The sequence below is a fragment of the Harpegnathos saltator genome, unplaced genomic scaffold, assembly GCF_003227715.2.
Source record: "Harpegnathos saltator strain DR-91 unplaced genomic scaffold, Hsal_v8.6 scaffold219, whole genome shotgun sequence".
Lineage (NCBI taxonomy): Eukaryota > Metazoa > Arthropoda > Insecta > Hymenoptera > Formicidae > Harpegnathos > Harpegnathos saltator.
In genome coordinates, this window is record NW_020230005.1 from 1,887,315 (window position 1) to 1,910,016 (window position 22,702).

Consider the following 22,702-nt stretch of genomic DNA (forward strand, 5'->3'; position numbering starts at 1 on the left):
CAGGAAGGGAGCGAGGGAGGGAGGGAGGGAAGGGCGGTTAAGAGCAAGGTCCGGCCGGGGCCGCCTGTCAGCCGCATTGAAATTCAAATGCGCGTCGCGACCTATCGGTTAACGATCCGAACTATTTAGCAACAACTTGGCGATTGATTGGGACATTTTCAAGAAGCGAATTCGCCCCCGCTAATTCACCCCAGAAAAGATGCGGCGGCCGGCAACAACACCCGCCCGCCCGCCCGCCCGCCCGCCTGCCTGCCTGCCTACCGCGGTAATAACGGTTGCAAGTCGCGCGATTATCCGGCGATTAAAAATGCATAATTGCTATTAGAGCGGGCGCGTCGAAATCCGGGGGAAGGCCTTTGGCGGCGCTCCAGAGCGCCGTAAACGCTACTCGAATAGCGCTCAAGTCAGAATTTTTCTTCGCTCAAGTAAAAAGCTGGAAAGACCGCTCGCGCACGATTCCGCGCGAGCGGAAACGATTGGCTCCTTTCGCGCGCGCATACACACCCTCACGAAGCCGGGATAACATCTTGCGTTTGGCGCTTTCGCGCGAAAAGTCGCGATAACATATCGCGGCGACGCGGAGCGGAGCGGAACCGAGCGGCTCGACTCGACTCGACTCGACTCGGCTCGACGCGACGCGACGCGACGCGACGCGACGCGACGCGACGCCGGCTATGTTTGCATACGTGTACGTAATCCTAAAAGTGGAATATGTACAGCTGCCAATAGGGCAATCCCTAGCCGCGCGCACTTAGCACGTACTAGCAGTAGTTACCGTTACATCGCGAGCGTACGTGTCGTGGGAGCGTAACAAGGGCGCGATTTCCCCGCCGCACGCCGTGTGCCACATCGCCACGTATATACTTGGCCTGCGTAGTATGCGTAGTAGTGTCGACTACGTGGAGCGAGGGTGGATGTATGGAATTTATCGAAGACCACCAGACGTCGCGACTTTTCCTAGCAGGGGCGACTCGACCGACCTCGCCTTCGCCTCCTCGTTCTTTCGTTCCTCCGTTCTTTCGTTTGCTCGTTCGTTCGTTCGTTCGTTCGTTCGTTCGTTCGTTCATTCATTTGTGTGCGTAGACTCGCTCGCTCGCTCGAAGATCAATCACGCTAATTGTCGGCGAACGAAACAACCAAAAGCGGATTTCCAGGGCCGCTGTCTCTCTCTCTCTCTCTCTCTCTCTCTCTCTCTCTCTCGCTCTCTCGCTCTCTCGCTCGCTCGCCGCCGCGCAAACCTCCCTACCATTGTCGCAGCTCCTTTACGAGATGCAGGCTCCGATTGACTTAGACAACGACTTATGAATGGCGCCTTACAGTCCATCCGATACTCGGACCGACTACAGGGCCGTTCGTTATTTACAACGCGCGCGCAGAGTTAAGCGCAGTAACAAGGAGGAATTGAGGAGGAGCGATTGAATATCCCGGCTTAACTAAATTAGCTCCATTTCCAATAGTGTTTCGGACCTAGGAGGGAACTTGTCTCGCCGCGACGCGGCGGGGAACGAGCAAAAATTGCTGCTCCCGATAAAATCGACGAAGTTACCGCCGCTCAAGCATTTCTCCCCCTCCCCCGGCCCCTTTTCATTAAACAAGCGAGATAATTGATTGGATATACCGAAAATATCTCGGGCCGCGCCACGGAAAACGTAAATCCGCTTTAATTTTCCCAGTGCATATTTTATACTTTTATTAGCTCGATATAATTATCGCGCTGAAGCGAAATTGGGATCGATACGTCCCCGGTTTTTTATCCAGCTTCGCGATGAGTGTAGGAGTGTTTTTCTATTTTTTCTTTTTTTTTTTTTTTTTCCTTTTTTTTCGACAGATACGAGGATTCGTTGGCTCTGCATACGGCTCTCGAGCGAAACTTTCGACATAATTTTAGAACGATTAATCTGGGCGATCTGAAAACTACGTTATAAATGATGGGTTTGCGTCAGGTGGTGCTACATTGTACCTCGGCATGCCGCGAGTCACATGGTGTTACGTAATGTTACGGTTGACGTGTCAATGGTCTCTCATCGCGAACTTCTGTTAGCGAAGTAACTAATGCTCCTTGATTGTGCCAATGCAAACTACGAAACACCTTTAATGCCACTCTCACACTCGTAACGAGAGCGACTGCGAACTCGGGCGGAACATGTTTCATTCACGACGATTTTCGAAAATGCGAAACCATTTTCCGCATGGAATAACGATTTCGAGCAACTTTTTGGGTTTTGTCGCTGTCGCACGCTGCATCTTTCTTGCGCATCGTCGCGCAACGGTAAAATTGTTGCTCGCTATTTTTGCGCTTCGATGATATTGCGCCGATACAATGTCGCGCCTCAAAGTACCTATTTGTACACATGTGTGTGTGTGTGTGTGTACGCGCGCCCGCGATGCGTTCTCATACCTCTGATATGTATGAATATTATATTTCGCGCAAAAATAATATATTCATAATGGCGCATAGAGAATAATTGAACAAATTGGCAAATGTAGTTATGCGAATTGCATCAATATCGTTATTCGATATGCACGACAACGTCGGTTTTCCTCTCGCGCCTCGCGCCGGCGGAAGGGCTTCTGCGAGACAATGATTTTTCCGAAACCCCCTGGAACGTGGTCGACGCACACACACTTCCACATACGGAGATCCCTCGCACCTAAAGAGTAAGTGCTCGTAAAGTTGTTTGTCTGCTCGATATACCGTAATAGCAAGGAGGCGGCCATTAGTAAGTGAAATTCGTTTAAACGCGCAATTCGCGAACGGCGTAGCCCGCAAATTGAATTGCGGGCTCAGGAGGCTCGGGCTTCCTCACTGTCAATATTTGCATCGCGCAATGTCATTTCGGAAAGTGGTAATCGCGAACGACAGCGCGCGCTAAAGAATGCAGACTCTGCCTGGGTCTGCGGGGGGGGGAGGGGGGGGCTTCACGGCCGTTACGCTTTTAATCGCCTTTAATCGCCGGTCAAAGTTGCGCGAGATTTCGGAAAAAGTCAACGAGCTCGAAAGCGACGTCCACGCGGTTGTTCCCGTCGACGTCTCGGGTGCTCTCAAAATTCACGACGTTACGAAGCGTCGGCGATTGCGATATAAACCGCAACCAATTTTCCGCGCCGAGTTCCCCTAACCAGAGTTTCGTAAGATTAGCGAGCTAGTCCGAGATAGTCAATCGGCGACGACGGAGGCGGCGGCGGCGGCGGCTGATGAATTGAGCCGTGTCAAACATCGACACGATCATCGGGCGACCCGGATCGGTGTCCCAGACTAATTTGCCGAGACACGAGCGCAGCGGGCGAGAGATCCGCGCGAGCGCGGAGGCGCGTAAATGCGAACGCGAGAGCGAGAGAGAGAGAGAGAGAGAGAGCGATAGAGAGAAAGAGAGGGGAAGAAGCGCGGCAGACGCGAGGTGGTAGGCAGCGCGAGAGCTGCCGAACAATTCTTCCAGATAAAGCGAAAGTCGACGATGGCTGCTACACCGAGCGGCAACGCGGGCGCCGGCTACGAGAGCGCGGGCGATGGATGGCTTTAGCTTCGGTTTCCTGACGAGGTTAGCAAAGTTTCGTTCGCAGATTCAATTTTAGTTGGCGCGCCAGCCCGCGCCACCACCATCCGCGGCGCTCAATGCCACGTAGGTGCCTTACGTAGGGGCGGTTACCAATCCTCCTTTCTATATTCACCCTCTCTCGCGGCCACCCCCCACCCTCCGGCGGCCCCCCGCGCCACCCCGCCAGGCCGCCGTGCACGGCCTCTTGCCAACTACCCGCTGCGGGGCCACTTTATTCGGTTGCGCTTAAGTTTCCGCCTTTTCCGCGCCTGCCTTTGATTGCGGCTTGTTTCGATCTCGCGCAAAGAGAGAGCATCCTCGACTCTAAATTACCCGGCTTAAAAGTAACATACTCGTTACGCCGAATCCATTATGAACACCGGACTGAGAAATACGATCTTCCATCGAACTGCACGAACGCACGCACGCACGTCGTCTGTGTGTGTGTGTGTGTTGAATTGTGCGCGTTTCGATTACACGCTTCGAGAGGAGCAGTGTCGTCAAATTTCGGGAATGTTGCGGAAAAATGTCCCTTTCTCTCTCTCTCTCTCTCTCTCTCTCTCTCGGGTGCGCGCGCGCGTTCATCGCGTCACCGTACGTCGAACGACGCGATATCCGCGTTTCCAGCGTCATTTCATGATTATCCGGCGGTTACTCTGTGACAAATTTTGATGGATGTGTGTCACGCGAATTAAGTTGTATCGGAAATATTAATCTAATATTGCTCCCCCCCTCCCACCACCACCACCACCACGGCCACCGCTCCATTGTGTGTAGATATTTTATTGATAATCGCGCGACACGCGGATAATGAAACCTTGACGTCAAACCGAATATGTTTCGTCGAGTACGTCAAAATGAGAGATTATTAAATCCTTCGCTTTTCTTTCTCGCGGGCATTATTAACGGGCGTATTCCGGGTATTACTTTATAGCATTAATACGAGTTTACCAATGCTCGGTATAATTGACCACAGACACGTGAAACACGTCTCGCGATACAATGCAGTTGTTTGTAGCATTTAGCCGGGGATTGGAGCGAGCAGATCAAAGCGCACACGTGAATTATCCGCGGGAGATTCTTTTTCTCTGAAATCGCTGTGTATTATTTTATTCTACCGCCAGGTATTAAACATTTAAATAATCGCGATGACGTCCCCGTTAATATCGGCGTAACGCGCGCGCGAGCGAGCGCGCCGCACACGCGTGGAAGCATACGCTCCATTTTTAAATACCGCGTAACGCGCGAGCGAGCCGCGCCATTATCTATTTCCGCGATCATTAAAACGGCAGGAACTTTACGTCCGGCACGGCGCAAGTTTCCCGATCGATGAGTCGACGAATGAAAAAAATATGATACTCGCGGCGGCGCGCTCGCACTCGCGTTCGAGCGGGATTCTTGCGCGAAGATGCGTCATCGCATGCGCGCCGGCCGTTTCGCCGAAAGAAATGCCGGTATCGAAGTTAATTACTAAATATTTATAAATTTTCACACTAAACACTTCTAACGCGTGAAATTATCCTGCAGTTTCGTACCTCGCGATCGCCGCGTCTCTGCAGCGAATATTTTACAAGCAGGTATTACCCCTCTCTCTCTCTCTCTCTCTTCCTCTCTCTCTATCTCTCTCTCTCTCTCGGGCGCGCTGGCGGCATTATCTGTCGTTGCCGTTGCGATATATTAGTTGCGACTAATACGACCGGCTTAACAATTGCATCGATCATACAGAAAGGGGAGGGAGACACAGAGAGAGAGAGAGAGAGAGAGAGAGAGAGAGAACGATGTCGCGCATTATCGCGTTAAGATCTAATAAGGCCCGTATTTATAGTCGCGTCTCTCTGCCGAGAGAAACCCGACGGTAACCTGCCTGCAGACACGATTCGGTACGACAGATGGCTATTGAGAGTCAATCTGATACCTCTGACGTCACATTCGTGATGACGATGCGAGCGAGAGACCCTAATGAAGTTTATCCTGACATGCAGCTCGTTGAATTCCGACGATCGCGATTCAACAATGGATCCTTGAGAGGAGATCGCACGCCTGCGTTACGCGTGACGACGATTCTCTCTCCGCTGAGAACGTGGCGTCTCTCATAAAACGGCCGTTGTGCGCGTAACCTAACCTAACTTGACCTACCGTAACCTAACCGTAATCCTAACCTTCCAAGAAACTGTCAATCTACAACGGAAGCGTGGGGAGTTTTGAGTTATCCTCCGCTCTCCGCGTTAAATCAATAGCAGAAAGCTCAAACGCGACAAAAGCGTTAGCGTAAGCTTTCTCTCCCTACGCCTCTGTTTTGTCTTTCATTTACTAGCGGTATTATTCGCCTCGGCTACTCCGGCGGAGCAGCCGAGAGAGGAGTCACATAATGGAATACCTTTTCTATTATGAATTCAGATGTTTATTAATAATCCTGGGGGGAGGGGGTGAACTGTTATCGCGTCCTATCTTGAAGTGAAATGAAAACAGAAGTTGGAGAGACGGCCGAGATGTAAAATTACGGCGGGACATTATTGAAACAAAGCTGCACAATAAAGCCGCGCCGGGCCCCTTCGCGAAATACGCGCGAGAATCAAGATAAATTAACGACGAGACTTTTCGCGGAAGAGTTGCCGCCGCGTGACGACAGTTTTCCGTTCCTTCTTCAAACTTGGACTAATCTCCGATCTCCGAGGTATCATCGATAGTTTGTAATCGTTAGACAATAGACTTTGAAATTTACGATAATCCGGCCGGCCAGCCGTCGGGGGTAATCTCCCACGCGCGCGAGTCGATGGAATCCCCTCTCGTCCCCGGCGTATTTTCTATTTAACTTTTCAAGCGCGTAATACCTGACTCTTTGAGATTTGGGTTACGATTCGCGCACGGTGAATGTCGATATCTGTGATAAATTCACGACTAGCGGAATCTATTGAAACGGATGACATTTCCACTTGGCACTAGCGCCTCGCGCGCGATATCACCCGCTTCTCTCTCTCTCTCTCTCTCTCTCTCTCTCTCTCTCTCTCTCGGGGCGAAACGTTGTCTTTTTGCGCCTGCATTAAGGGAAAAACCGAGGTCCTTAAGTATCCTTCGCCGAAAATACCGGAGTCATACTTCATTTTCTGCTGAGCTGGGCATAGTACAGCGGAGGGAGTGGGTGTTTTTCGATTCGCGACTCGACATGATAAATACGCAAATCGTAGGTAACAGTTTGCTCGCAGCAAAGCCTTAGCGCGCGCGCGCGAGCGCGGATATTACGGCGATAACTCTTGTTTAAAAGTTGTCGCTAAATAGAAAACGCGCGTCCCCGCGCATCGCGCGCGAATTTATATGCATTGCGAGTGACGCTTACAAATTGTAGAAGAAAACGATTTCTCTTCGACACGTTCCTTCGTATCAAGAGGGGGCATACGCGACAAGTAGACGCGCCGCGATCGATACGATATACCGAGACGTATAATCGCCCACGTACACACACACACACACACACACACACACACACGAGACACACGTTCGCAGGGCGAACGAGCGTGCCGGGCCCCGGTGCCGGGGCGGAATTCGTTAATTACTCCCTCATAATCGTGGAAAAACACCGACGGCTGATCCGTCAGTCGCGACGTCGCGCGCAAATCTGGACGCTCCGACGGCGAGGGAGAGCGGCAAAAAAACTTCCGTCCGCCTTCCGTAATAGAATGAGGCTGAGTGCCGGCCGGCTAACGGCATTTTCGTAGCCCCGAATGCGTCGCAAACGAATTGGAATCGCGTTGCAAAATTGATTATCAGTCCTCCTCCGTGGAGATGGCCGCGGGGAGCATACCGGAGAGCGGATACTCACTTCGGGAATAACATTTGCCGAGCGGCGTAACGACTGATCCGTCTATTCCCAGTGGCAACGAAAACTCGTAAAACGGTACTTGGAAATTCGCTGCGCCAAGTTAAACTTGATGGAGACGAAGGGGTATGGCTCTGCGACTACTGCCCCATGCTGCCGCGCGCGCGTTGCCCCGCCGCCGCCGCCGCCGCCGCCGCCGCGCCCCCCCAGTCGTACGGATTTCGATATGGTCGTGACCCAGAGGACCGAATAGCTGCCGCTCGTAGTCCGCCGATGGGATGCGACGCGATGCGAAAAGTCGAGGCAGTACCTGTCGCGGCCAAACAGGGCTGTGCGCGTGTATACGTGCGTGTATGTGTGTGTGTGTATGTGTAGTGGGGCCTAGGTACCGGGGGGATGAAATGATATTGTTTTAGCCGAGAACGAGTCCGCCGTCGGTGCTTAGAACCCATTTTCCCGTAAAAACGGAGCGCGGTAATATCAAGCGGACTCGTACACTACTCCCTTGCACCCTCAAATGGCGCGCTACGTACAGACAGGGAGATTGAGAGAACGAGGGGATGGCGGAAAAGAAAGAGTGAGAGAGAGGGAGGGAGGGAGGGCAGGTAGAGGGAAGACATTGTCGCGGACAAAGAGTTCGAAATATTCGACGATACCTACGTATACGGCTCCCGAGGGGGGAGAGAGAACGAGGGCGGCAATACTGGCGACGCTGGGATATATAGAAGAAACGTACCATCGCGGAAGTGGACGAAGTATGAATCGGAATCTTCGCCGAAATCCTCCCTGCCCTCCCCCCACCTTCTCTCTCTCTCTCTCTCTCTCTCTCTCTGTGCTGTCCATTTCAGCGTGAAGTCTCATGGTACACACGTGGAGAACCGCATGGGTCTCTGCGTGCAAGTTGGCCGACTGCCCCGAGGATGCCGGAGCAAAATCTGACCCCCTTTCGCCACGGGATAAATCTAAAATTTGGCATGAAAAAGACGACGCCGTGGAAAAAGGCATGCGCGAAAATTCGATCGACGGTAAATGTATATTATATCGGACGTGGACAACGAGATCGCGCGCGTGAGCTTATTTATTCGTCGCTTCGATCGCCGCGGCGCGGCGCGGCGTGTAGTGTGCGCGTTTCTGCTCGCGTTTTGCGCCGCTCGTGCCCGCTCCGTGTCGCGATGAGACACAGCGGAGAGGAGAATATTTCGGGATTTCGCAGCACAATAACGCGCACAACGCGCGACAACCTCGCTCGTTGTTCGACGGAAGGTGGAGGCTGTTGAAGGGTACTAATTGTCAATCATCTCCACTGCGCACGCGTCCTCTTCGCCTTTTCGTCACACGGCAAGAAAGCGCGTCGCTCACGCGGCGTTATGAGACTGCGCCAATGTCAGCGCGTTCGCGGATGTTGCGCTTGCAGGAGATATGACTAGTAAGTTCCTTCTTATGTTTCACCCCGTTAATGGTAGACGCTTTCCCGACCAGCAGGCGTCAAACTGATATCTACGGTGTGTCGGCGCTTGGCTCGTTGGCCGGCGAGCTGTCTGGCTGTCTGGCTGGCTGTCTGGCTGGCTGGCTGGCTAGCTGGCTGGCTGGCTGGCTGGCTAGCCAGCTAGCTGGCGCAGCGCTGGTTGGCTGGGTGACTAGAGCACTCCCTCGTGCGCACCTAGCTACCCTATAAAGCAGCAGCTGTAAGCCGGATGCGGAAGTCGTGTTCGCCGGCCGGGTCGAGTTCTCGCGCCTCGAGATGCACGACCCACCGTAAATCGTTCGGTTCGACGTGCCATCGAAATCGACTGGCCGAGTGACCAAGTGATGTACAGTAATAATAACGCCAGGATGTTCTGATTTATACGCGCCGGCCGAGCCCCCCGCCGGCATATAATTCTGCTATCCCTTTTTGATCTCTCTTCGCGGAATTAATAGCGCCGAATCGTTTACGAGGCGAAATATACGATCGCGATTCGCGCCGGGCGATATTTGATGGTGTCGTCGGCGCGGTCTGTTACCTCGACGACGACGACGACGACGACGACGACGACGACGACGACTCGGAATCAAGTGGAAAAAGTCGCTCACATATCGGACGCCGGAGAGAAGAACTCCCAACTGCGTCGTGCATTCTGACAGGCGTTAATTAGCGATATTATTATTAACGGGCGTTTGTTTTATCAATATTCACCGTTTCATTTGCGTCGGGCACATTGTTAACCCGTCCACCGAGTCACTCCCGACGAAACAGAGCCGCTCCCTCCGTGTGTAATTAAAAATGAGCGAAGACTAGTTAACTCTCTCATCTCTCGCCCTCGGAGAGGAGGTTAGTTTTAAGTGACAAGTTAACTCGACTTTCCCCGATTAACGCGGCTTAAATGCGCCTGAATTATTTCGTCGGAAAAACAAGCAGCGCGCGACGAGCGAATATTAATTGCGTCAGATTATTTCGAGTACGAGATGGAGTTCTCTTCCTTCGAATAATCGCGTATCGAAATCCGCTTGACAAGCCGATCAAGGGGAGTATAATTCGAAAGAGAGAGGGGAGGGGAGAGAGAGAGAGAGAGAGAGAGAGAGAGAGACTCAATCCGAGCGGAATATTTTCAACTTGACAAAAACATCCCGCTGATATACCAGAGAGGCTAGAGAATCCCACTAAATTCTATCTGTCGTCTGGGCAAAAACGGCTGAGAAATATTGCAAGCGCGCGAAAACTATTTCTAGCGTGAAATTTGCTTTAATCGGGAGGTCGCGTGTCGTTAGAGGGTTGTTTGAAAGGGCGAGCGCGGATAACGTACCTCTTCAAAGCCCGTTGTCCCTGCGCTAAAACGCGCCATCATTAGGCACGTTCACGTGCCGATATTTCAAAATTCATTATTATCGTACGCGTCGCATCCCTCAATGGAGCTATTTCACAGAGGAATTTTAGGGACATATTCCGCCTTTGTCGCATCTGCTCCGCTGCAAAACCCGTTTCCAGAGGCTCTACGGTTTTGCGACTCGCAACTGAACGTCGCAACCGCCAGCGAATCTTTTTGCCGCGCGCGCGCGCGCGGGACACGTAAATATCTCTTTTTCGCGCGTATTACAAAATTAACATATTTGCACATCGTTCGTCAGACGTTTCATTCCCAAACGCGATCGTCCTCTCTCTCTCTCTCTCTCTCTCTCTCTCTCTCTCTCTCTCTCTCTCTCTCTCTCTCTCTCTCTCTCTCTCTCTCTCTCTCTCTCTCCCTTTCTTCCGTTTCTTAAACGCTGAGTGAAACACTATAAACTCGATAAAAGGATTGCGACACGCAACGCCGCCGAGGCGGCTCCACGCAGGTTCTACAATCGGCGCGTAATTTATTCCGCCCGGCCCTCTCGGGTGACGTTTCAATTCTTCTTTACGCTCGCTGTAAAAGCGAAACCACCGGGTGTCCATGGAATCCTTTCAGCGCACGAGGCGCGCGACATTATTTGCGCGCGCGGGACGTAACCGCGCGTCGTGCTCGTGCGCTCGCTCGCGCGCGCACGCGGGCGCATTACAGGGCTACCTGAGGTGCGCGTTACACAATATATCCATTCATACGACACCTCGTATTGTCACCACTTTCGTACGCCTGTCTCGTTTACGAGCGAACGTGTAGCCGTGTGCGTCGCGACGCGGCGCGACGCGGCGCGGCGCGGCGCGGTGCACGACGCCTTCTTTATGCACGTTGTAAAAACTTGTCAGATAACGAATACACGGGGCGGACGGTTACTCCACGCGACGGATATTGCATTCGCTGTAGTAACAGCCAAAGTGGTTGCTCGCATTAAGTGCGTTTTACGCTCGTGGATTTAAGAGAGCGGGTCGCGGTAGGCTGATCAATATGCTAATATTTTGATGCCTCCGCTCCGCTCGACTTGAATTGGATTACGCTCCACCGACGAGGATAGACGGAGAATGCGAGGGGGTAAGAGCGAGAAGAAAGACCGCGGAATGAGAGAGGGTGGCGACGGTGCTGGTGGTGGTGGAAGGAAGTGCTCGGCGTTTGAAAATAGGTAGGTAGGTAGGTAGGTACTACATAGGATACCACTTAATATTATAGCGCATTCGCACACCTAACGCGTTACCAATGTAACGCGCCGCCAACGAAAACAATGACGTGTACGACGCGAGGGTGGATCTATCTTCCTTCCTTTTCGCGCAGTTTTCCATAATACATGGGATAAAGATGAGGAGGATGGAGTTACGATTTTTCCTTTTCTCCTTTTCGAAGCAGATAATATCGTGTCGCGACGACGTGCGCGCGGTAAAGTCGCAAAACACAGGGATAGCCGTCTCTCTCTCTCTCTCTCTCTCTCTCTCTCTCTCTCTCTTTGTCCGAGCAAAAAAAAATTACATCTGAGGAATTTGCGAATGTTTCGAATAAATGAACGGCCGCGCGCACACGCGAGCGTGTTTCGCCCGCGACGTCGTCGGTAACACGTAAGTCTCTTTGTTGAAGCAAGTTTAACGACACGTGCGTCGCGAGAACACCAAGGTCAGAAGCCTGAAAGTATCGACATATTTCTTCCTCACCTACGACCAGGCCGAAGGACTGAAGGCAACGAGCGTCGAAAGTTTCGAGATAGTTTGAATTATCCAGTAGACGCTTTAAAACCGCGATGCACCTTGCGGTTTAGCCTTTATACACACAATACGAGAGATGTTACACTCGCCCGAGAGCGAGATCGCGCGGACGGACGGACCGATTCGGGAAAGCTGTTGGCTTCGCGAGAGACGAATGGCGGGCGCGTCGAGCTCTCGAGCGAAATTTTCATATTTCCGCGGGGAGAGAGAGAGAGAGAGAGAACACGCGAAATTAGATTTGCATCGCGCGAGAAATGTCGCGTCGGTCGGTACAATCGAGCCGGGAGTGAATCGTTCCGACGTTATATTAACGTCTCAATTAAGCGTAGCGTCTGAAACTCCGAATTCCGCAGGGATTCTTGCATAAATCGAAGCGAACGGCTCAGCGCGGCGCGGCCGATACGTAAGTAAAACGCCGCTCGGCTGTAAAACGTATATGCAGGAAGAACGCCCCGGTGTAACACTCGGCTCGGATTATATCCCGTAAAGTTTGCCGCGGCTACCCAACTTTCGCGCTCGCGCGCGCACGAGTCTTCTCTATATATCATTATATATCTATATCATCCCCGCAATTAGCCCGAGCTACGTCGTCCCGAGCTGCGGCGACTTTTTCGCGATCATCCGCGAAATACAGCATTTTTATCAGATGCACGCAACCGAACTAAACGAAAATCGCCCAAGTCTATCGAAGTCCGATAGGTTAACGAGCAAAGTTTATTTGCATATTTATTACCCTCCGCGGGAGAGAAGGGACGCTATCTTCGTGCTGCATTATGGCGGGCTCTCTACTTCGTGCGAGACTAACGCGCGCCGCCTTCCACTCCGCCTCGTTATACGTATAATGTCCTACGGATTGCACAGCTACACTTTCCGCGTCCCTATTAAAAATTTTACGTCGCTACCTCGCCACCAGCCAACGGCCAACATACACACACACACACACACACACACACACACACACACACGCCGGCGTCCTCTCCTCTCATGAGTCGCATGCCCGACGATTCTTGAAGCCGTTGGACGACGAGGCGCTCTCACTTCGCTAATAAGATCTCGTTCTTGCAAAGAGAGACAGAGGGAGGGAGGGAGGGGGAGAGAGAGAGAGAGAGAGAGAGAGAGAGAGAGAGAGAGAGAGAGAGAGAGCGAGAGAGAGACAAAGTTACTCGCGCATCTGTTGTTTGGAAGTGTAATTTACTCCGCGCGACCCTCCAAAGGGACATACAGATTCAATGAGAATCTACGACGCGCGGAAGAGAGGAGATATTCGAACTACTTACGAGTTCTACAATATTCCATCCGAAAATTTCACGGAACCTTCGGAAACGCGCAAGTTCGTTTACCGTATCCGGGATACGGTTGCGGCGAATTCAACGGTAACTACGTTACGCGCTACACGCCCGCCCGCCCGGTCGCAGTCTTCCTGCGCGATGCGAGAACTATTCCCGAAGATCTCGGAAATTTCCGAACCGTTTATAAATCCAGACGTATTAATTCCGAACGAGCACGACACAAACGCCGCCGTCGCCGTCGCACCGCGCGGTGGAACGAGACCCGACGGCACGGCGGTGCCGAATGAAAGGTGACGCGGGTTAGCGACAACCTCGTCGGGCGAGAATGAATTTGGCGGAGGGTGGCGGAGGAGAGACAACTCGGTTATTAGATTGGGGCTGCCATATCCCAAACGTTGTAATAATCTTACAGGGTGCTCCAGATAATCTCGATAGAGATCTACTTATCGGAGACTAACCGGGATCCGTCGTGAAGACGATGAGACTGCGAGGGGAAGGGTTGCACCGGAAGAAAGGACATAGAAAAGCGGCAGGAGGGGGGGGGGACAGGCAAGACGAAGGGGGCTGCCTTTGGATAAGGGATGATGCTGCCGCATCGCATTACCTATCTAGCTATCTTCTGGTTTCCCTGAAATTCTGCCGGCATGAGCCGTATGCCACGCAAGTAAAGATGGCTCCCACTGTGTGAGATGCACTTAGTCACCACACTCTCTCTCTCTCGCTCTCGCGCTCTCTCAGTTTTCCCCGCCCCGCCTCTTGCCTCTCACTCTCTCCCTTTCACTGCCGTTTACACCGCGGTTTACCTTGGCGGTGTACGCACGATGCAAAGTCCATTTTCCCTCTTGCGGCGAACGCGTTCAATTATTTCTTTTTCCAGCGCTCGAGAGAGAGAGAGAGAGAGAGAGAGAGAGAGAGAGAGAGAGAGAGAGAGCTGGCCGGTTGGTCTTAGGTGAAATACGCCGCGATTAGATGGCCACTCAACGATGCGCTCGCGGTCTCGCGTGTCGGATTTGTTTGCACTCGGGCTGTTCGATTACTTTTTTCCATTCCCGTTGAAGCTAAAAACGTAAATCTCTCGCGGCGCATATGTAAAGCCGCTCGCGCCCGTTATTCGCGCGTTACCTTGTATGACTTTCTTATTTTCCCGCGAAAAAGTACCGCGAGATATAGGTCGTTGAATTTTAATCCCGAACAACTTGAAGATTCAAGATAAACTGCATCCGCATACATTACTTCAATCTTTTGTTAAAGACGATATCGTCTTAAAGGAAGCGCGCGCGCGCGCGGTTGCAGGGAAGGGGACGCGCGACGCATGAGAGACGACGCATGCGAAACGTGAGCGAACGCGAGAGGTGTGTACGCCGCGCGACATTTTTGCCCCCGTAAAAAACGACGAGTGTGTATTCAATCGCGCGACGACATTCACCGCGAGAAATAACGGCGATTTAAATATCAATGTAAATGCGTCTACACGCGTAGACTCTGTATCTGCATGTTTAATACATACGTTCAAGTTTGCGCACCGACGCGCGCGCGCGGCCCGGAATTTTAATACCGTCGCATTACTTCTCCGTCCTCGACCGTGTAGCTCGCGCGATTTCCACTTGGAAGACATTTGCGATCGCATCTAGATCGTCTTCGGTCCCTACTTCAACGACGCCTCGTCAAGGAATGCTATATCTCCGGATCTTTGAAAAAGACTGCGAGCGATTTCGGAGCATCTGAAATTCCAACCCGAATTCGGGCGTGGAACGACGTACGTGTACGTGTGTGTGTGTATGTGCGTGTGTATGTGTGTGTGTGTGTGTGTGTGTGTGTGATGGCGAAGGATCTCGCTGGCAAGATTGCGAACGCGGGGTCAGTAAGCGGAGCCAATCAGATTTACGAGCCGGGACATATCATGATCGCCTTTACGACAATTAGTCACCGTCATCCCTCTTCCACCTGACGCACCGCGACCGCACGCTGATGGAAAAGTGGTAAAAGTGTCGTAAAAAGCCGCCGCGGCTATCACGCCCGGCGTACGTCGTTGACTTTGAAGTCCCGAGTAACGGCACGCCCTAATTTATACTGATTAGTTATCGCTGCCGGCTGAATAGAACTGCAGGGCTCGCGGAGACTATTGTCGGGTTGGGCGGTAAAATGGAGGAACTCGAAAGCCCACGCTCCGATCAATTGGGAGGAGTTGGACGTGAGGCCGCGGGTATTCGTAATTCGTCTGTGGGGAACTTCGACTCTGCTCTCGTAGACCGTAGAATATATATATATATATATATATATATGTATGTATATAGAGCTCATTTATAATTAGTCACGCGTAGTAATATTTGGATATTTCAACCAATCTAACAGCTTCATACAAAAGTTTGATGACGCAAGCTCCCGCGCACACGTACACACGCATCTTGCATTTACCCGCAATTTATGATACCATCAAACTTTTGTGTATGACGCTGTTAGATCGCTTGAAATATTCAAATATTGCTACGCGCGGCTAATGACAGACGAGCCGTAAATAAACGACGATCTGGATAATTAGTTGGAGCGCATAGCGCCCATTAAAATTCGGAGCATCGGAGAATAAACATCGAAATAAATGGCCGAATCTTCGCGCTTGAACGCCACCAGATACGCGCTAATACGAGAGAAATTAGTACTCGAATCTTTCCGTCGCTCAAGGACGAAATCACGGCACGGTCGAGGGCGCGGTCGAACCGAAACGCGCCGTGCTTCGTGCGGTGAGATCGCAAATCCAGATCGTCAATTACAAATTTGCCTGAGCCGCTTTGCCCAACCGGCGAGGGAGCCGTTTCCGATAATTATTATCAATCACGCGCGAACTTCGCGTTCGCGGTATCTCCGAGGCCGTGCGCGCGCGCAAAGCAGCCTGCATCTCAGCCGGCCAGACGGTACACATTGGAGAAAGAAAAAAAAAAAAAAAAAAAAAGAAGAAGAAAAAGAGAAAAACAAGGAAGAGACACGGGAGAGCGGCGATATATATGTCACGTACGTCTTTCTTGATTCTTCCCGAGTCCGCTACCCGCATTTCGCGATCGGGATGCCGCTCTCTCGCCGTGCCCATGGTCGGCAGAATTCCCATGCGTTTTTTCTCCGGTTAGCTCGAACGAACCAATCACCCACCCGGCTCTAGGGAGATGGTGGGCGACAGGCGAAGTGGGAGAAACGGGATAGCGAGCCCGGGATCGATGGAGATAATGCCTATTACTCCTAATGCGAAACTCGCTCTTCTTCTATCTTCGCCCGGCTCTATCTTTCGATCCCTCGGCTCCCTCTTGTCCCGACCATCTCCCGCGCTCCCGTGGCTCCTCACAATCTGTAACCAATGCTCAATTACCACCACCACCACCACCGCCGTCGCCGCCGCACCCGTCGTTTTCGACCCTCTCTCTCTCTCTCTCCGCTCGTTGCCGACGATGCCTTCGATCGGACTTTTGCATTCGGGATTCGAACGTGGCGCATCGGCGACGCGACGAGAACGACCGATGTCGTCGGCGTCGTGAGACACACAAGCCGTGGGCTTGTGCGTCAACGGCGAAATTCGCTGCATTAACGCGAGCGCGAGAAACAAACGCGAGCGAACAACATTTTCGGGCGCGAGTAACCATCGGCGTGTCCTGCAACCGCGGCGCGGGCGTAATTCCGTTGCCGTGAATTTTACGACGCGTCTTCGTGAGAGACTGCGCTTTGTGCTGCCGGAGAGGCAGCCTGATCGCAGCCCCGTAATCGGGGAAGCGACGATAAATTGTCGCTCGATGTAAACGGTCCGTTATTCAGTCCGGACGTTCAGCTCTCCCCCGCTCGGACAGCGAGCAGTCCGGCGGACTGCCATGCCGAGCCGCCGTCTGGGGCGCGCCAACTTTTTCCATTTACTTTTACTTTCCCGATCGTCTCGTTCACCTTTGGAGAACGCAGGCTACATTACAGAAACAAAACGAATCGCGCTGAATACACCGCGAGGCGGTAAGTTCTGTGGGTGCAGTAACCTGTTGAGTGTATTCGCGTAAGTGGTGAGTAGTGAGATACGTACACGTGCGAAAGTCCGGGAATGAAGTTTCTGGAGGAAATACAGGGGGCGAGACACCGCCGCGCGCGCGCGCGCGCGCTTCGTGAGAATTGTAACATACGAACGGCGAGTGTATTCGCGTACCTAAGAATCCCCGGGAACAATACATCCGCGCGCGAAGCCGTGCGAGCGGTCTTGTAACGAAAGACGCTTACGCAATCCGATATCAAGGGAACGGGGGGGTGCAACTGGTGGTAAAAAAACGGGATGAAAAAAAGATACGCGCAGCGCCAAAGAAATATATTTCAAAGCAGAACGGGGGGGAGGGGGAGCACATTACAGCGGAGTGAAAGGGCACGGGCGGCGAGAAGGCGGGGGCAGCGGAGAGGGACAGAGTAAGGAGGGGGGGGGGTGAGAGGGGAGGGAGCGAATAGAATTATATAGTTTTTACCCGCCATTGAAATCCATCAAAGTTTCCGCCGTGAAATTTCCCTTGCATTAAGAGCCGGTGGCTCTTAGACGGTGAAGCCGTTTCTATTATATATAAATAAGAAAGTTGGAGTTGTAAGAAGTTCCATAAGCAGTTAATATTTTCCTACGCAAAAGAGGGGAAAAAAGAAACGGTATAATAAGATCGGTGCCAGCGACGACGAATTTCGCGACGAATCTGCTGCAGACGTCAACAACGAGAGATCGCAACCCGTCGTCCCTTTTTCTCCCTCCATCGCTACCGCTCTCCATCTTTGGGTTCCGTTAAAGAGATTGTCTTGTTAACCGCTCTCGAGTGTCGCTTGTATGACTGGCAATATAATCAACTTTAACCATTAGCCTATATTCACCGTCTGCCTCCCGAGCCGATAAATGCATCCGTGACATTAACTCGCGCGCGGTCTCATAGTCTTTCTAACGATCATTCGGCAATTAAATGCACCGTAACGCCAAGTGGCCCCCGCCGAAAGTTCCGAGATACCGGGGGCTGATATCGATTCCAGATAATGGATATTAAAGATTGTTTTACGATCGGCTCAGCGTGAGGACGGTGTAAACGAGAGCCACATAGATTAAATCGTTAAAACGAGTCCGTTGTAGCGCGGCCGATGGCTTCGCCCTCGAAAATGTAACGCCACTGTCTCACGTCAACTTGCCACGTGACAAATGGGCCCGGATGTGTGATTTTATATTTTTTTCGCCCGCCGAAACACCGGCGGGCGAAAGGGCGGAAAAACAAACGGAAAAAAAGAAAAAGAGACAAAAAGCGACGAATGCCGACTGCGTCGCGCCTCTGTCGCGCCGCGCGATCGCTTCGCGATTGCCTCGCGTATCTTTTGTGAACGCCAGGCACGAATGTTCTGATCACGTCTCCATTCCGCGATCATAAATTACATCAACTCGCTAACGGCACGCTTTGAAATTAGCGTTGTAACGTGGTCGAGCGTCGCACCGGGGAATAACAATGTCCTGCCGGCGCATGCACACGAGCGTGCGCGCGCGCACACGCACGCACGCACGCACGCACGCACGCATTTGTGTCGCGGCGCATTGTGTACATCTAATTTCGGAACAATGTTGACGTCATTTCCGCTTTCATTTAATTCACTGATGACTGTACGAAACGTTCGGACGTTACAGATCATATATATTAATTACCATACATTTGCGATCGCAGTCGCCGCGGGAGAGATCGCCGGTCTCCACCGACGTGTGTCTGTCGACGATGACGCGGCTGCAACATTTTCATACGGATTTTTCCTCCCTCTCTCTCTCTCTCTCCCCCCTCGCGCGTATGTCTCTCCGCGCGCGCGAATTGCCGCAGTGGAAAAATTCGCGTGCTGCCACGCTCTCTCAAACCGTATATCCTTTTCAGCCCGAGACAGACGTCAGTCAAAAATGAGACCGATAGAAACGGAGAGCACAGAACTCTCAGTCTCTGAATTAGGTTAATGAAAAAGCCAATTTCAGCCCGACATTTCGCCACCAAATACAACGACAAAAAGAACCGTTCGCGTTCGCGTTCCGAAACCGAGGAAAAACACGCGGCAGAGAAGAGGGAAATGCCGAATATCTCGCAAATGCGTTAGATCGCAGCTGGTGTAAACGAATATACACTCACACACTCACACATGCGCGAGCGCGCGCGCGTCGAGTAGAAGAGTCGAAGAGTTAGCTCGCTCGCTCGTTGGCCGCGCATCGCCGCTCGTAATCGTTCGCCGCAAACAGCTCAAGATCCGATTCGCAGGCTCCCGGCGAAATTAGCGCTGCTGGTCAAACGACTCGCGACGGAAGTAACAACGTGTGCGCGCCGACAATCGCGCTCTCGCGAGCGCGCGCGCGTATCGCGCGCTGTGTACGTAACGCGGCGTTGTGTCGGCCGTTAAGCATTTGATACGGCCACCTTCCTGTCGCGCGCGCGTCCTCCCGTCGCGCCATTGTCGCCGCGTACGTTCCCGCGTGTTGTAACCGAGCCACGTCGTTTCTCCGTGTGCGATACGATACGCTCGTCGAGCGAGGAGTGGCTGACGCACATATGAAGAGCCGCACTTAGACCGACGTGCATACCGAAGTGGCCGCACGAGAACGCCGCGGCGAGACCGACGAAAGCGGACGTGCGGGTGGCTTCGAGATATGCGATAAAATGCAAAAATGAGATAAGAGAGAGAGAGAGAGAGAGAGAGAGAGAGAAAGCCACGAGGAATGTGGGAGAAAATCGAATTTCAAATGTTCGCATGCGACAAAATGTAAGCGCTTCTCCCGCGCGAACGCCGAAGGATCGCGCCGAGGCGCTGAGGCCCGGAAAAATTATTCAGATGTCCTCATTAAAATGTATTACCGTCGAAGGTCGCAAATTAGCGTTTCGTTGGGCCGACGGCGCGTGCAAAAGCGTAACCGATAGAATCAGAGCGGCAAGCGCGATCGCTCGGCCGTAACGGCGCCGCCTGTTTCTACTGCTTAGGCTCGTCGCGCGCGACACTGAGCCTTACGCGCGGTCACTTCCACTTTGCGTGCGCCACGTCGCGAGGTATGGTTGCCAGATGCGAAATGACTATTTCCGAGACATTTTGTAGGCAACGGTGGAAAAATAGGTTGTTCAAGAATTTTAGTTAAATTTGAAAGATAGAGGAATAAGACGGGGCTAACAACAAGTATAAACCGGTCGGGGAACATCAGACGCCGATTTGTTTCCAATTTTTTACAGTTATTTTTTATGTCAAAATATGAAGAAATCTTTTATCAATTTTAGCCTAAATTAATTTTTTCAACTTTTTCGAAATTTTTCAAGTTTTGCACAAGTACACTATTTTATACATATTTAAAACAATATTTCTTAAAAATATATATATCTGATTTGTTGAAACCTTGCACACACCGATGTCGCCGATTATGAATCAGGACCATTTTGTAAAATTCAAAATGGCGGGTCTAATATGGCTGACGTCATTGTTGAAAAAGTGTTCGGTTTTACGCTACATTCGACGTTGGGTAATTTTTCGGCTCACTATCCAGCTACAAACAAGCTCATTTTAACGTCAAAATCTAGTAAAAAATGAACAAGAAATGAACCAAAGAAGAATGAATAAAGAACTTCAGAAATTTAGAAAAAATTGAAAAAATTAATTTAAGCTAGAAATGATGACAGATTTCTTTATTTTGACATTAAAAATAACTATAAAAGATTGGAAACAAATCGGCGTCTGACGTTCCCCGAGGTTTACTCGTAAGAGATGCCACTGACTGTACACTGACGCAACAAACAAATGCGTGAATTAGCTACCAGCAGAGAGAAGTTTCGACGTAAACCGTGCGATTGCATTTTTTACCACGTCAATGACTTGGTTGACATCAATTTTCTCAGGTGGCACGTCGAAAAATTCGACCCTGTGAATCGCGGTGACCGGTCTCAGGTTTCTCTCTGGTACACCAGTTAGAAACATGAATATTATGATTATGATTTTGTTGAAATTCTAATTCTCCGAGACGGAAGACTCAAATTCCTGAATACGGGACAAGCTTAAGAATTCCGGGACATTCCCGAGAATCCCGGCCATCTGGCAACCCTCCTATCGCGAAGTCCCGTGATGCGGATGAAACGAAATCGTTCGTTAGATCCGCCTCGTGCGTGAATTAATTTTACGCTATCGCTAATTCCGCAGAGCGCGCTTCGATACGCGTTCACTTTTCCCCACCCAGTTCCCCCTTCGATCCGAAACCGCAGCGCGCGCGTGAGTTTTATCTCTCCACCTGTATGAACCAACAAGCAAACCTAGCACCGAGCTTTCTCCACACACTACACGAAGGGAAAGAGAGAGAGAGAGAGAGAGAGAGGGAGAGAGAGAGAGAGAGAGGGAGGGAGAGGGAGAGAAGCGGAGAGAAAGAGAAAGCAATCTTTCGCTCGCGTCTATTATAAAGGAGAAAAGTTCTTATTAGAAAACTTTGCGTTACGCGACTGACGTTCTCCACATTTGCAAGTATTCCGCGATAACACGTAAAAGTGTGCGAGCGAAAGTCGACCTATATCGAGACAGAGTCGCGGCGCGCGATAGGGAGCGCGGGACTGGAATGCGTCCCGCGTTCCAGTCCGTCGTTGCTTTATTTCGACCGTTTGCCGGATTACGATACGTCGATGCGGAGAGCTCTTTGTTTCTTCCGCATGCGACTGTCACATTTTCCCCGTCGCTCGGTACGAAGTGCAGGCGGAGGGAGGAGCGCAGGGTGGAGGGACAATTACGTATGCGCTCGCGATACGTTAATTATGCCGGCGATGTTGCCTGTGTGTTTACACACACACACACACACACACACGCATGGTGTCACGCGCACACGGCTCGCTCGCTCGTTCGCTCGCTCGCCCATGATAGCGATAAGCCCGTCGTCGGTGCACGTCGGCAAGGTGCGTCTTCGGCGACGCGAGCGCGTGCGGCCGCAGTGCGTCTTTGACCGTTTCCGCAACGCGTGCCGGACGCGGCGAAATCTCGTTAGCCGCGCCGAGTCAAGTCTCGCCGCCAGTGTGTGCGTCCAGTGCGTCCGACACATTTACGCAAACCAGTCCCCTCCCCCGCCTCCCCGCCGCGCCCGTGCCAGCCGGAGATCTCGCGCGCGGTTCCATCCGATAGATAATCGATTCCGATAATTGCGCGGGCGCGATAGCTCAAGCATAACCGTACGACGATGCCTATTGTTTGCGGAAGCGCCGGTTTCAGTTGGTAATGATCAGCATACGGCGGTGCGCGCGGATCCGGCGATGATGACCATTTGGATAGAGTGTGCGCAGCGGGAGAATGCATAGGGAATGCGCGTAGAACGCATCCGCATAACCGGATATGAACGTATTAATTATTGAAGACGGAACGGACGGTCGACTGCGGGAGATATAAAAACGGAAAGCGCGGAACAAACGACCGGGCGACGGCTCGCGCGCGTGTGCGTCTGTGTGTGTGTGTGTGTGTGTGTGTGTGTGTGTGC

General features: G+C 51.9%; 1 protein-coding gene across 7 annotated transcripts in view; it reads left to right on the forward strand.

The window, feature by feature from the left end:
• Positions 1–22,702, forward strand: part of LOC105192538 (nucleolysin TIAR) — a 472,885-nt gene that overhangs the window by 280,444 nt on the left and 169,739 nt on the right. The gene's annotated exons all lie outside the window — the stretch shown is intronic.